Source organism: Chanodichthys erythropterus, chromosome 19 (assembly GCF_024489055.1).
Source record: "Chanodichthys erythropterus isolate Z2021 chromosome 19, ASM2448905v1, whole genome shotgun sequence".
In the NCBI taxonomy this organism is placed as follows: domain Eukaryota; kingdom Metazoa; phylum Chordata; class Actinopteri; order Cypriniformes; family Xenocyprididae; genus Chanodichthys; species Chanodichthys erythropterus.
The window spans coordinates 33,041,276-33,055,018 of NC_090239.1; positions in this window are offsets into that span (position 1 = coordinate 33,041,276).

Consider the following 13,743-nt stretch of genomic DNA (forward strand, 5'->3'; position numbering starts at 1 on the left):
GTAGCTTAAAGCCTCGTTTACACTGCACGCGTGTGCGATGCGGCTACCGGAGCTGATTCGCGGCTACTCTAGTCAATGCTCGTGTTTACACCAGCCGCGCCGCGGTGCGTTTGAGAAGCGTCCCAGAAGGGGCTCATTGCGCCGCTTCGCTAAAGATAGGCGCCTCGCCTATTTTTGACGCGCAGCTCAAATACAAAATAAAGTCAAAATAATCCTGTAAACTCCTGCTGATATTTCACATCACTACAATGACAGAAACTGAAGACAAGAGATTCGAAGTTGAAAAACTTGAAATTTCTTTGTTTTTGTTGTCCATAACTGGAATTTTAAGTGTGTTAACTTCATCTGTATGGCTACAGCAAAATAAAGTATGGCATAGCAATAAACACAATCAAACCGGACAAAATATAACCATTTAGCCGTTAAAAACATGAAAAATTTAACGAAAACAATGTTGGCCAGGCAAATCGTGGTCTCGCGAATCCAGCCGCTTCGCTTCTGAAATGCTTCTGGTGTGAGTTGACACCCCTCAGAGGACGGAACAAAACCTTGTCGGAGCCATACGAACAGTGTAAACGAGGCTTAAGTACAACATGGAGCTTGAAGAAGCAAAGAAAAAAATTAAAACAGGAGAATTAACTTTGAGCAAGTCTGGAGGAAAATCGGAGGTATGGAAACATTTTAAACTAGTTTTAATAAACAAACAACGCAGTTTACATGCTTCTTCCATGTCGTATTATTCATTAAGATAATAATTAATAAATGCACGCAAAATTATGATGCATAAATGTTACAGATATGTTTACTATGCACAAACAAATGCTTTTCAACTTACATGTGCAAAATTCAGAATTAAATGAATGTGCTGCAATTTGTACAAAAAGAGAGTCTTTAGTCTACGTGTTTTAGCCATTAAATAAGCACATTTAGTTTCAAGTTTGTTAAGTTTTGTTTTGAAGAAAGATTTTCTTTAAAGTGAATTTCGTTTAGTATAAATTGTATCTTAATTTTAATACATTTTTCATCATCCAATTACCTGGATTTAATACATAAAAAGCAATATAGCAGACAATGCAATTATGACATGGAGGCGCCGGCGCGCCGCGGTCACACACCTTTTGAAACTGGTAACACACGCTGTCACCGAATTTACAAATGTACATCTTGCTTGTTGCTCACACACATATTAGGCTATGTTGAAATAACAATATGTTGAAGTAACATTATTAATAATAATTAATCTTTAAGAATATTTGATTGAATGCTGAATGTTGAGCTTGTTCAATTTAATAAAATTAAAACTTTAATTATGATAATTAAAATTATTTAATATTGAGTGGCCAATTTTTGCTCATTTATTAATAGTATTTATATAATTTAGCCTATATAACTGCGCAGATCCCCCCTGTAGCTTAAATAATCTAGCACAGAAAAAAAAAAAAAAAAAAAAAAAAATCTGGCGCCGCCCCTGGTTATAACGGCCCACATATTAAAAATGGTCGGGTTTAAATCGGGCTCGGGCTCATAATTACAGTGGACGTGTCGGGCCGGGCCGGGCTCGGACACAACGTGCTCGGGCTCGGGTAGGGTCGGGCTTGATTTGTTGGGCCCGATCTAAGCTCTACTCCAGCGGCCTCGTTTCTGTTCGCACAGCACTCGGCCCTGCTCTGCTTCATACTACAGTAACGTTAATAATCTGATCCATGAACATGATTTCTGACTGAGTCCCATCCTGATACTTTTCCACAGGCTGTAGACGTGAACACAACAACACATCCGCAAAGTCAAGGATAAGCGACTGAATAAGCGACCTCTAGTGGAAAAAATGTACACATTGTGGCTTTAACAGATAAAATATTCACATATCCCTGTGATCTCCCAAATGAAGGTTAGTTTTAAAGTAACCAACAGTTTAATGTTTAACGGTTGTGAATGACTCATATAATTGTATCCTAATTAATTTACTTGGTGTTTGGTAAAAAAGGGCCTACTTTGCATCAGCAACACAGACTCAGTGACAAACAAGTTATTTATAAGAAGAGAACTGATGGTGCCTGTATTCATAGCAACTAGTTTCTAACTAATTATTCATTTGATTGTTAATTATAAATATAGGGGGCTGCTGTGGGTATAATAGTTTTCAAGAACATTATGTAAATTGGTAAACTATTTAGCCTAGGCTACTAAAACGAACACCAAATCTTAACATGAACTGTTAAAAATTATATCAATTTCTGAAAAAAAAAAAAAAAAAAAAAATGATGTATGTTATTTGACCACCTTTTTCCATATGGATCAATTTTCTGTTCGGATCTCAACAAGGCTGCATTCAGCCCTGACAAAACGTTGCAAAACGTTTTTTAAACGGAAACGGTGGTGCGTTGAACGCCCTTTTCTGATGACTCAAGAGTTGCAACTATGGCAGCTGAGAAGGCCATTCTTTGTGTTCTTTTTGATGAATTTTCAGAACCTGATGAAGTTGGTATAAATATGTGTTTAATACTGCAAAATATACTCGATGTGACAGTCACTGCCCTTGCCGTCCAGAATAAAAGAGAACATTTGTAAACGACTTTACTTGGACCCATTGTGTGAGCTGTCTCTTTAAAGGGATAGTTCACCCAAAAATGAAAATTTGATGTTTATCTGCTTATTGTCATGAGCCAGGTTTGATCACTCGTGTTTTTTGGGTGTTTTTTCCGCCTCTATCGTTCTTCTTTCATTGATTTCAGCTGTTCCCCGTTACCTCTGGCGTTAGCGCTCTTGCGCATGCACCTGTTCTGTGTCTTCACACTGATTGCGCTGCCTAATTCTCCCTGTTCTTTGTTCTTGTCTGTGTGTGGGAATTGATGTATGTGAGTGTGACGGCTCCTCGTTGTCTCGCTAAACTTTATTCGTGTGTGTCTTAGCAGTTGGTATTCAGAGTCTTAGTTCCAGCCCCAAGTCCAGAGACCCAAACTTGTTTCCCGCTGTCGGTTCAGTCGAACTGTGAGCCTGTCGTATGGCGTGGTCACTTCTATCTGCCAGCACGGACCATTTTCAATCTGCTTGTACTTCACACCAGTGGGACTACAGTTAAGTACCTGTGACTCGGGAGGCCACTGTTTATTCTTTTGTTCTCCAGCTGCAACGTGCCTGCTTCTTCATGTCTGGCAGTCTGTTTCTGTTATTCCTGGAACTCTAATAAACTATTTGCAAATTCCTTTTGCCTCTGGGTCTTCTAGGGCTCACCTGACAGAATTCCTGGACTAGGAAATGGACCTGGCGAGGGAAACACAGATTCACTTTTCTGTTAGGATGCAGGGGGCGATGCTCGGTTGTCATCATCAGGAACTCTCTGCGATAAGACATGCAGTTGAGAACCTCATTGGTCAAGTGACAGACTTATCTCACCGACTTCAATTTCTCCGTCATGAGCTCTCTGATTCTCCGCCTCCCAGCCAAGCCTCTGAACCAAGAGTGAACAATCCACCAAGATATGCCGGTGAGCCCGCAGAGTGTAAAGCCTTCCTAACTCAATGTGAAGTTGTTTTTTCTCTCCAACCCACTACGTATGCGACCGACCGTGCAAAGGTTGCATTTGTTATTTCTCTGCTGACAGGGAGAGTGCGAGACTGGGCCACGGCAGTCTGGGGGTGAAGGCGGTGTGCTGTCAGTCCTCCACTGCGTTCCGTGAGGAGATGGTAAAGGTTTTCGACCCCTCCGTAAGCGGACACGAAGCATTCCCTTCAGCTCGCTGCCTTACGCCAGGGAGGACGCTCAGTTTCTGACTTCTCCATAGAATTTCGTACTCTGTCAGCTTCATGTGAGTGGAATGAGCCCGCCTTGCCGGCGTGGTTTCTGGAGGGATTGTGTCCTGAGATTAAGGACGAGATCTATGCGCAAGAGTTCCCCACTACCCTCGATCAGCTGGTGGAATTGGCTATCCGTTTGGAGAAGCGTGCTGACCTCCGACGCCGTGCCCATACCCAACGAGCTCCATCTCCACCCCAACCTGGACCAGCGACTGTTTCGTTTGAAGCCTGCTGAACATCAGCGTCGAATCCTCCGTCACCATATACTGTGGGCGTTCGGGACATTTGGTGGCCGTTAGCCCTCTAAAATGGAACGCTCGCCAATAGACTGGGGGATACTGTCGATTACCAGTCACCACTCTGCCCGTCGTGCTCTGGTGGGCAGGAACGACTACTACAAGCTCTCATTGATTCTGGGTCTGAGGGAAATTTTATGGATGAGCAGTGGGCTCGTGATAAGAAGATTCCTGTGTTTGCATTAGATCGCAGTGACCTGCCAAGTATACACTTTATTACTGCACCTGTTAGTCTCATCATCTCAGGCAACCACCAAGAGACTATTTCTTTTTCTATTTTTAATTCTACTATTGCCCCTATTGTTTTGGGTCATCCTTGGCTCGTTCAACATAATCCACAAGTTAATTGGTCACAAGGAACCATTCAGTCTTGGAATTTGTCTTGTCATGTCCAATGTCTTACATCTGCTGTGTCTCCTGTCTCTTCTGTATCTGTGTTGCAGGAGGAGCCTGGTGATTTGTCCGGAGTGCTGGAGGAGTATCACGATCTGCAGGCGGTCTTCAGTCGTTCCCGGGCAGCGTCTCTACCTCCTCACCATCCTTATGATTGTAGTATAGAACTACTTCACTGTACAACTCCTTCCCGCGGTCATCTATACTCTCTTTCTGCCCCTGAGCATGAAGCTCTCGAGAAATATTTATCTGAGAGTCCGGCAACCGGTACTATCGTTCCTTCCACCTCTCCTGCTGGCGCTGGCTTTTTTTTGTTAAGAAGAAGGACGGCTCGTTGCGCCCCTGTATTGATTATAGAGGGTTGAAAGACATAACGGTCAAGAATCGCTACCCCTTGCCCCTTATGTCTTCTGCCTTTGAGTTGCTTCAGGGGGCCCGCATTTTCACCAAATTGGACCTCCGTAACTCTTACCATTTGGTGCATATTAAAGCGGAAGATGAGTGGAAGACGCCGTTTAATACGCCTCTCGGTCACTTTGAATACCGGGTTCTTCTGTTCGGTCTGGTCAACGCACCGGCTGTTTTCCAAGCCCTACTTAATGATATTCTGAGAGACATGCTTAATATTTTTGTTTTCGTATATTTAGACGATATTCTCATCTTCTCCCCGTCTCTAGTGATGCATGTCCAGCACGTTCGTCGTGTCTTGTAGCGTCTATTGGAGAACAAGCTTTTTGTTAAGGCAGAGAAGTGTGTCTTTCATGCTCAGTCTGTCTCTTTCCTGGGTTCGGTAATCTCTGCTGACTAGGGCTGGGTACCGAACTCGATACTTTTTAGGTACCGAACGAACTGCCTCGATACTACCGAGTATCGAAAAGTGTCTTGTCATTCGGTACCAAATTTCGGTACCTCAGAATGGAGCCGAGGAGAGGGGCGGAGAAATGCTTTCGCTGTCTCGTTGAGGAGCAAGTAACGTTGCGCTACATTGTTATTTATATCTAAATATATAAAACTATACGCGCGAGAGAGACCCTATGTGCGAGAGGGCGAGTGAATCAACGGTTTCGTTTTCAGTTTATCTCCGAATGGACGGGTGAGAAACGGCTGTTTATGTGAGCAGCCGGTTCACTACAGATACTGTTAACAGAAAACAAAAGTGTAGCACTGCCTGCAGAAACAGCGGAACGCGCAATGTTTTTTGTAGTCTAAGGTACAACACACAACAGCTTTACATCAGCGTTCGTCCCTCAAGTCTATGGAAACACGCGACCGGTTCGTGACGGCCTCTAGTTCGCCTGCACGAGCACAGGCTCTGCCTCTGGCTCCAGAACGCGAACAATTCTGCTGAAAAAGAGGTATCAGCGTCCTCCTGATACTGCGGATAATTTGCGGGTCGGGCCAAGTAATAAAAAAAAAAAATAACATTCAAATTAATTGCGGGTGGATGAGAGATGAATCATTAATGTGTTGATTTTAATAAAGACACAGAACTCTTATTTCACGGTAAGACGCAACGAACTTGCGTCACTCTTACTTCCACTTTGATCTTGTTAATAATAATTAATTTTTTGAAGAACAATTGCTGAGTGATTTAAAAAAGAGCCTCACATACTTAATTTTTGCATTGAAAACTAAACTTTATTAAAACTATTTGCACTGATTTATTGTGTTGGGTAAATTTCTTTAATTTGTGCTTTTTTTATTCCCCGCAGTGGCTCAGGAGATGAGTCTTTGAGTCTGAAAAAAAGTCAACAAAGTTAAAATATAAAACCAAAGATTTTTTTGAGGTTATGTAATCTTGTTTAAACATATTTTATAAAACTGGTACCGAAAAAGGTATCGTTTAGGTATCGGTATCGAAGTCAAGGTATCGGTATCGTCTCGGTATCGAACATTTTTGAACGATACCCAGCCCTACTGCTGACGGCATCAGCATGGATCCTGCTAAGGTACGCGCAGTTATGGAATGGCCCATCCCAGATTCCCGTGCTGGTCTCCAGCGTTTTCTGGCATTCGCTAATTTTTATCGTCGTTTTATTGCTAATTTCAGTCACATTGCTGCGCCTCTAACGGCTCTCACTACGCCTAAGAAACTATTTGAATGGACCGAGGGAGCGCAGCGCACTTCTGACAAACTGAAGGAGCTGTTTACTTCAGCACCCATTCTGATCATGCCTGATCCTACCGAACAATTTATTGTCGAGGACGACGCCTCTGATATTGCCGTGGTCGCTGTCCTTTCTCAGCGTTCCACCGCTGATAATAAGGTTCATCCGTGCGCGTTTTTCTCGCACCGCCTCTCGCCTGCCGAGCGAAATTGCAACATCGGTAATCGTGAGCTTCTCGCTATTCGTTTGGCTCTGGGCGAGTGGCGTCACTGGTTGGAGGGGTCCTCTGTTCTGTTCATTGTGTGGACGGATCATAGAAACCTCTAATATATCCGGTCGGCCAAATGATTGAACGCTCGTCAGGCTCGGTGGGCGCTTTTTTTTTGGACGTTTTGATTTCACTATTTCCTATAGACCCGGATCAAAGAATACTAAGCCTGACGCTCTTTCACGGCAGTTCGGTTCCGCTGGTGATGCCTCTTCCACTGAACCTATCTTACCAGAGGGTTGCGTGGTGGCAGGCGTTTGCTGGGGAATCGAGAGACAGGTCAACACCGCTCTTACTGGTGTTTCTGTTCTGAAACTTTGCCCTCCTAATCAATTATTTGTTCCTCTGACCATGCGGCCCGCTGTCTTCCAATGGGGTCATTCCTCTAAGATGGTAATCCATCCAGGGGTTAGAGGAACCCTAGCGTCCATAAACCAACGATTCTGGTGGCCTTCTAGAACAGTGTTTCTCAACCCTGGTCCTGGAGGACCCCTAACACTGCACATTTTGAAAGTCTCCTCTGTCTGACACACTCATTTCAGGTAGTAGAGTTTCTTCTAATGAGCTGATGAGTTGAATCAGGTGTGTTTAATTAGGGAGAAAGACAAAACCTGCAGTGTTGGGGGTCCTTCAGGACCAGGGTTGAGAAACACTGTTCTAGAACATACAACGTTTTGTTTCTTCGTGTCCCGTGTGTGCCCAGACCAAGTGGAATAATTCTCCGCCCGCCAGTCTCCTTAGACCCCTTCCCATTCCGTCTCGTCCATGGTCACATCTGGCCATGGACTTCGTTACTGGTCTCCCTGCTTCTAACGGTAACACTGTCATCCTCACTATTGTCGATCGCTTTTCTAAAGCAGCTCATTTCGTACCACTTTGTAAACTCCCTTCCGCAAAGGAGACTGTGCAGATTACTGTTGAATGTTTTTCGTTTGCATGGACTCCCTACTGACATCATTTCGGACAGAGGTCCCCAATTTGCTTCACAATTCTGGAAAGAATTTTGTCGGTTGATTGGGGCTACTGCCAGCTTGTTCTCGGGTTTTCACCCCCAGACGAATGGTCAAGCTGAACATACTAACCAGATTTTAGGATGCATGCTTCCTTCTTTGGCTTTTCGTAACCCAGCGTTGTGGTGCGAGCAACTCCCCTGGGTCGAGTATGCCCATAATTCTCTTCCCTCGTTGGCTACCGGGTTATCTTCGTTTCAGTCTTCATTAGGGTATCAGCCTCCTCTGTTTCCCTCTCAGGAGACTGAAACTTCTGTTCCCTCTGTCCAAGCTTTTATCCGCTGTTGCCAATGAACTTGGAGAGCTGTTAGATCCGCCTTATGTCGAAATAGAGAACGCACCCATTGCGCGGCCAATCGTCGTCGCATTAAAGCGCCTAGATATGTTTGTGGACAGAAGGTATGGTTATCCACCAAGGTTTTACCACTTCGAACCGAATCGCGTAAACAGGCACCACGCTTTATTGGGCCCTTTTCCATTATCAAGATCCTTAGCCCTGTGGCCGTCAAGCTCAAATTGCCTCCTAACTTGAGGCGCGTCCATCCGGTCTTCCATGTCTCGTGTATTACGCCGGTCGTTCGCGCTCCCACCCGCCCTGCCCACTGTCCCGAACTTGTTAAGAGTTCTCCAATTTACAGGGTCAGGAAGCTGCTGTATATGCGCCGTCGGGGTCGGGGATACCAGTATCAGGTCGATTGGGAGGGCTATGGTCCTGAGGAGAGGAGTTGGATTCCGCCCCAGGACGTCCTGGACCGCTCGCTCATCGATGATTTCCATTTTGAGCTTGAACGATGATTTTGAGGGGTACTGTCATGAGCCAGGTTTGATCACTCGTGTTTTTTGGGTGTTTTTCCCCTCTATCGTTCTTCTTTCATTGATTTCAGCTCTTCCCTGTTACCTCTGGCGTTCGTGCTCTCACGCATGCACCTGTTCTGTGTCTTCACACTGATTGCGCTGCCTACTTCTCCCTGTTCTTCGTTCTTGTCTGTGTCTGGGAATTGATGTATGTGAGTGTGACGTGCTCCTCGCTGTCTCTCTAAACTTTATTTGTGTGTGTCTTAGCAGTCGGTATTCAGAGTCTGAGTGCCAGCCCCAAGTCCAGAGACCCGAACTTGTTTCCCACTGTCGGTTCAGTCGAACTGTGAGCCTGTCGTCTGGCGTGGTCACTTCTATCTGCCAGCACAGACCGTTTCCATCTGCTTGTACTTCACTCCAGTGGGACTACAGTTGAGGACCTGTGACTTGGGAAGCCGCTGTTTATTCTTTTTTACTATTTTATTCTCCAGCTGCAATGTGCCTGCTTCTTCACGTCTGGCAGTCTGTTTCTGTTATTCCTGGAACTCTAATAAACTATTTGCAAATTCCTTTCACCTCTGGGTCTTCTAGGGCTCACCTGACACTTACCCCCAGCGCATCCAAGATGTAAGTGACTTTGTTTCTTCAGTAGAACACAAATGATGATTTTTAACTCCAACCGCTGCCGTCTGTCAGTCAAATAATGGGAACTTCTACTATAAGAGTAAATAAAACTTGCATAGACAAGTCCAAATTAAACCCTGCGGCTCGTGACGACACATTTACATTTACGCATTTGGCAGATGCTTTTATCCAAAGCGACTTACATTGCATTATACTATACATTTGTATTTGAGTATGTGCAATTCCTGGGATCGAACCCATGACCTTGGCATTGCTAGTGCCATGCTCTAACCACTGAGCTACAGGAAAGTTACACATTGATGTCCTAAGACACGAAACGATCGGTTTGTGCGAGAAACCGAACAGTATTTATATCATTTTTTTTACCTCTAAAACACCACTATGTCCAACTGCGTTCAGCACTCGTTTAGTGAGGTCTGATCGCGCTCTGACTACGGCAGTGATGTCTCGCGCATATACTTCAACGAGTGCTAGACATCACTACCGTTGTCAGAGCGCGATCAGACCTCACTAAGCGAATACTGAACGATGTTGGACATAGTGGTGTTTTAGAGGTAAAAAAAAAATGATATAAATACTGTTCGGTTTCTCGCACAAACCGATCGTTTCGTGTCTTAGGACATCAATGTGTCGTCACGAGCCGCAGGATTTAAAGGTGCCCTAGAATCAAAAATTGAATTTATATTGGCATAGTTAAATAACAAGAGTTCAGTACATGGAAAAGACATACATTGAGTTTCAAACCCCATTGCTTCCTCCTTCTTATATAAATCTCATTTGTTTAAAAGACTTCCGGAAAACACGCGGATCTCAACATAACACTGACTGTTATGTAACAGTCAGGATCATTAATATGTATGACCCCAATATTTGCATATATGCCAGGCCATGTTCAAGGCATTAGACAAGGAAAGGCAGTATTCACGTCTGGATCTGTGCACAGACAAGGTAAGCCAGCAAAAACAACAGCAAAAAATGGCAGATGGAGCAATAATAACTGACATGATCCATGATAGCATCATATTTTTAGTGATATTTGTAAATTGTCTTTCTAAATGTTTCATTAGCATGTTGCTAATGTACTGTTAAATGTGGTTAAAGTTACCATCGTTTCTTACTGTATTCACGGAGACAAGAGCCGTCACTATTTTCATTATTAAACATGTGCAGTCTGTATAATGCATAAACACAACTTCATTCTTTATAAATCTCTCCAACAGTGTAGAATTAGCCGTTAGCCACAGAGCATAGCCACGAACTCATACAGAATCAAACGTAAACATCAAAATAAATACTTTACTCACATAATTCGAAGCATGCATACAGCATGCATGACGAACATCTTGTAAAGATCCATTTGAGGCTTATATTAGCTGTGTGAACCTTGTAAATGCACTGTAATAGTCGAGAGCTCATGTGGCAGGGAGCATGCCATTTAAAGGGGTGGCGCTGCCAAAATCAGTGTATAGTTAAAGGTACAATTTGTGATATTTTTTTCCGCTAGAGGTCGCTAGAAGCCTATTCAAAACAAAGGCGTAGTTTGATGACGCCAAGTTTTAGAGCGGAAACTTGGGACATGTAGTCTCCATTTCAACGGATTGTGCAAAAGAATAGGGATTGGAGTCTGGAAGAACTCATGTTCGTGGATGCGATTATTAACGTTACTGTAGTATGAAGCAGAGCAGGACCGAGTGTTGCGGGAGCTGGAGCGATTGATCATCACACGCCTCACGGGTAGCGGGACTTTTATTATGACACAGTCGCCGGCGCCGCTTCCGCTTTTCCGGTCATGACTTTACGGGAGCTGTCCGTTGTCGATAGAACCAGCGTCAGATGGTAAACATTAATTATGTTCCATAAAAAAGTGACACAATCCACCATAAAACGTGCAAGAAGTAAATAAGGAACTGCTTGAAGCAAGCTAGTGGTTTGCTGGACGCTAGACACTACTTCCGCATTTGTCCACGGCACTGTTGTCATGTGGTTTCTACGTCAGTAAAGGCGGTAACAAAGGTAACTGACGTTATTGACAGGCGACTGCACTGCCCCGTGTCACTGATTAGAATGGGAATTTTCTCATGATTTACAAGTAGTTCAAAACATTAGAGATATTGTTTGTAATCAGCTGGACAAAATATATAACAATAGCCTAGTGTTTTTTGGATATTTTACTGCAAAAATTTTACATATTGTACCTTTAATGATGCCCCAAAATAGGCAGTTAAAAAAAATTATTTAAAAAAATCTATGGGGTATTTTGAGCTGAAACTTCACAGACACATTCAGGAGACACCTTAGACTTATATTACATCTTGTGAAAAAGCATTCTTGGGCACCTTTAATTTGGACTTGTCTATGCAAGTTTTATTTACTCTTATAGTAGAAGTTCCCATCCACTAGCATTATTTGACTGACAGACGGCAGCAGTTGGAGTTAAAAATCATCCTTTGTGTTCTACTGAAGAAACAAAGTCACCTACATCTTGGATGCGCTGGGGGTAAGAAGATAAACATCAAATTTTCATTTTTGGGTGAACTATCCCTTTAATACCGTGTGGTTTATATACATGTTGATGATTGGCATGACATTTTTGACACACCCACAAAACAAGAGAAAACCTATCTCAAACCCATTGCACACCGTTGCACATCGTTTCCAGAAAATATCGGTGCATTCCAAACGGGATATATCGCCCTCCGAAGGGCACTTCGGAGTGAAAATAATCATGGCCGCCATGTTGAAGGGTCGTTCCAAACCGAAGTGCTCAAAACTGGCCACTTAAAAGGGCCTTTCGGAATGAAGGATTTTGAAGGGTACAACTGATGGACACTTCGGGCACCTATGATCCTTTGCACAGGGAAGTTCTTTGACGTCACAGAATGGGTATGGAGGTTATAGTTCGATTTTACCTATGTATATATAGTATTTTTCTATACTACTGTAATATTTATACGAATTAGATTTGGTACATCATTATGGTCAAAACGACATTGTACTTCAACAAAAATACTTTACAGCTCCCTTTATCAGTCCATTCAAATGTTTAAAACACATAGACACAATATAGCCTACATGCGATAAACCTAAAATAAATAAATAAACGCTAAACAAATGGCGCAGCTTGCACAATCTACTCCTCTTTGATTGTCTCGTTAACATGACGCAGAAATGCGTTCCAAAAAAAGAGGTTTTTTTTACCCCTACACCCTTCATCCCTTCGAAGCTCTCACCTTTGAAGGGATTAGGGCATAGTGATGAATCCTTCCGAATGGAACGCCGGAATGTCGTTCAACCCAGAAACCGCAGCAAAACGTTTGCGCACCGGTTTGAGCTTGAACGTGCCCCAAGTCTGGGCAAACTACTGAGTAGGCACCAATCAGAGGCCGTATTTTTATGATGTCATCATGTAGACTTCTTACAAAGTATTTTACAGTATTTTAAAACTACAAAAATACAAAACACTAAAGATTTTGATACAAAACACAAAGCCATTTTCATCAACCCTATCAAATACAAATTACAAAATACTATTTTGTATTTGAAATATGTAATTGAAATACATCAGAAATAGGCTACTGCCCATACCTGGGAAGAGGGCACATTAAAATTATGTGCACGGATATGTAAATTATTATAGATACTGCAATATTCCATAAAAAATAATAATAATTGTCAATTTGGTTGTCTTTTTTCTACTCTATTCACTTCATCTTCATTTCTTATATTTTTAGAACAATGCACATTTTCCTCAGCCAAATAGTTTACCAAACGCATCTGTTTAAAATTATTTAGAAATTAGAACCCATACTTATCAATTTGTTTGCCTTCTGGAGGCTTGAATGAGACCTCCGCACTATCACGTGGTTTCTGGGAAGAGCAGCGTTTCTTTTGAAATGAACGAAACTGGCAGAAGGGAAATTGGCTGGATGAAAATACCAAAGTGGGCGGGGTATATGATGCATTTCAACTTGCTCAGTAAAGATGTCACATAACACCTGCTTATGTTGTAGTATATTCATTATTCCCCGGATGTGAGGTAGCTGAAGGTGGGAATGTGCCGCACATAGTAATAATAAAAATATTCATTATTATTATAATAAACAATAATCATCATCATCATTCTAAAAATAAAGGAGCGTGCCACACGTTACGTCACGTGGTACGTAAGACTTTTCTACTCGCTGGTGAAGTCGACCCAATCACAACGCGGAAGATGAATTTTTCAAATTATTTTACAGTAAACGTTAGCAATGTTTTTATATGATGCCTCTGGCATACATATTTACAAATTTCCCGAACAATTTGTTATTTAAAAATATTCCGGATTTTCCAAAGAAACTCTTGAAATAACATTGAGGAACAGTGTGATAATTCGGCGCTGTGAGCCGTCGAGCGCCCCCTGCATATGTGATGGTAAACAGCTCGGGTCTCTCC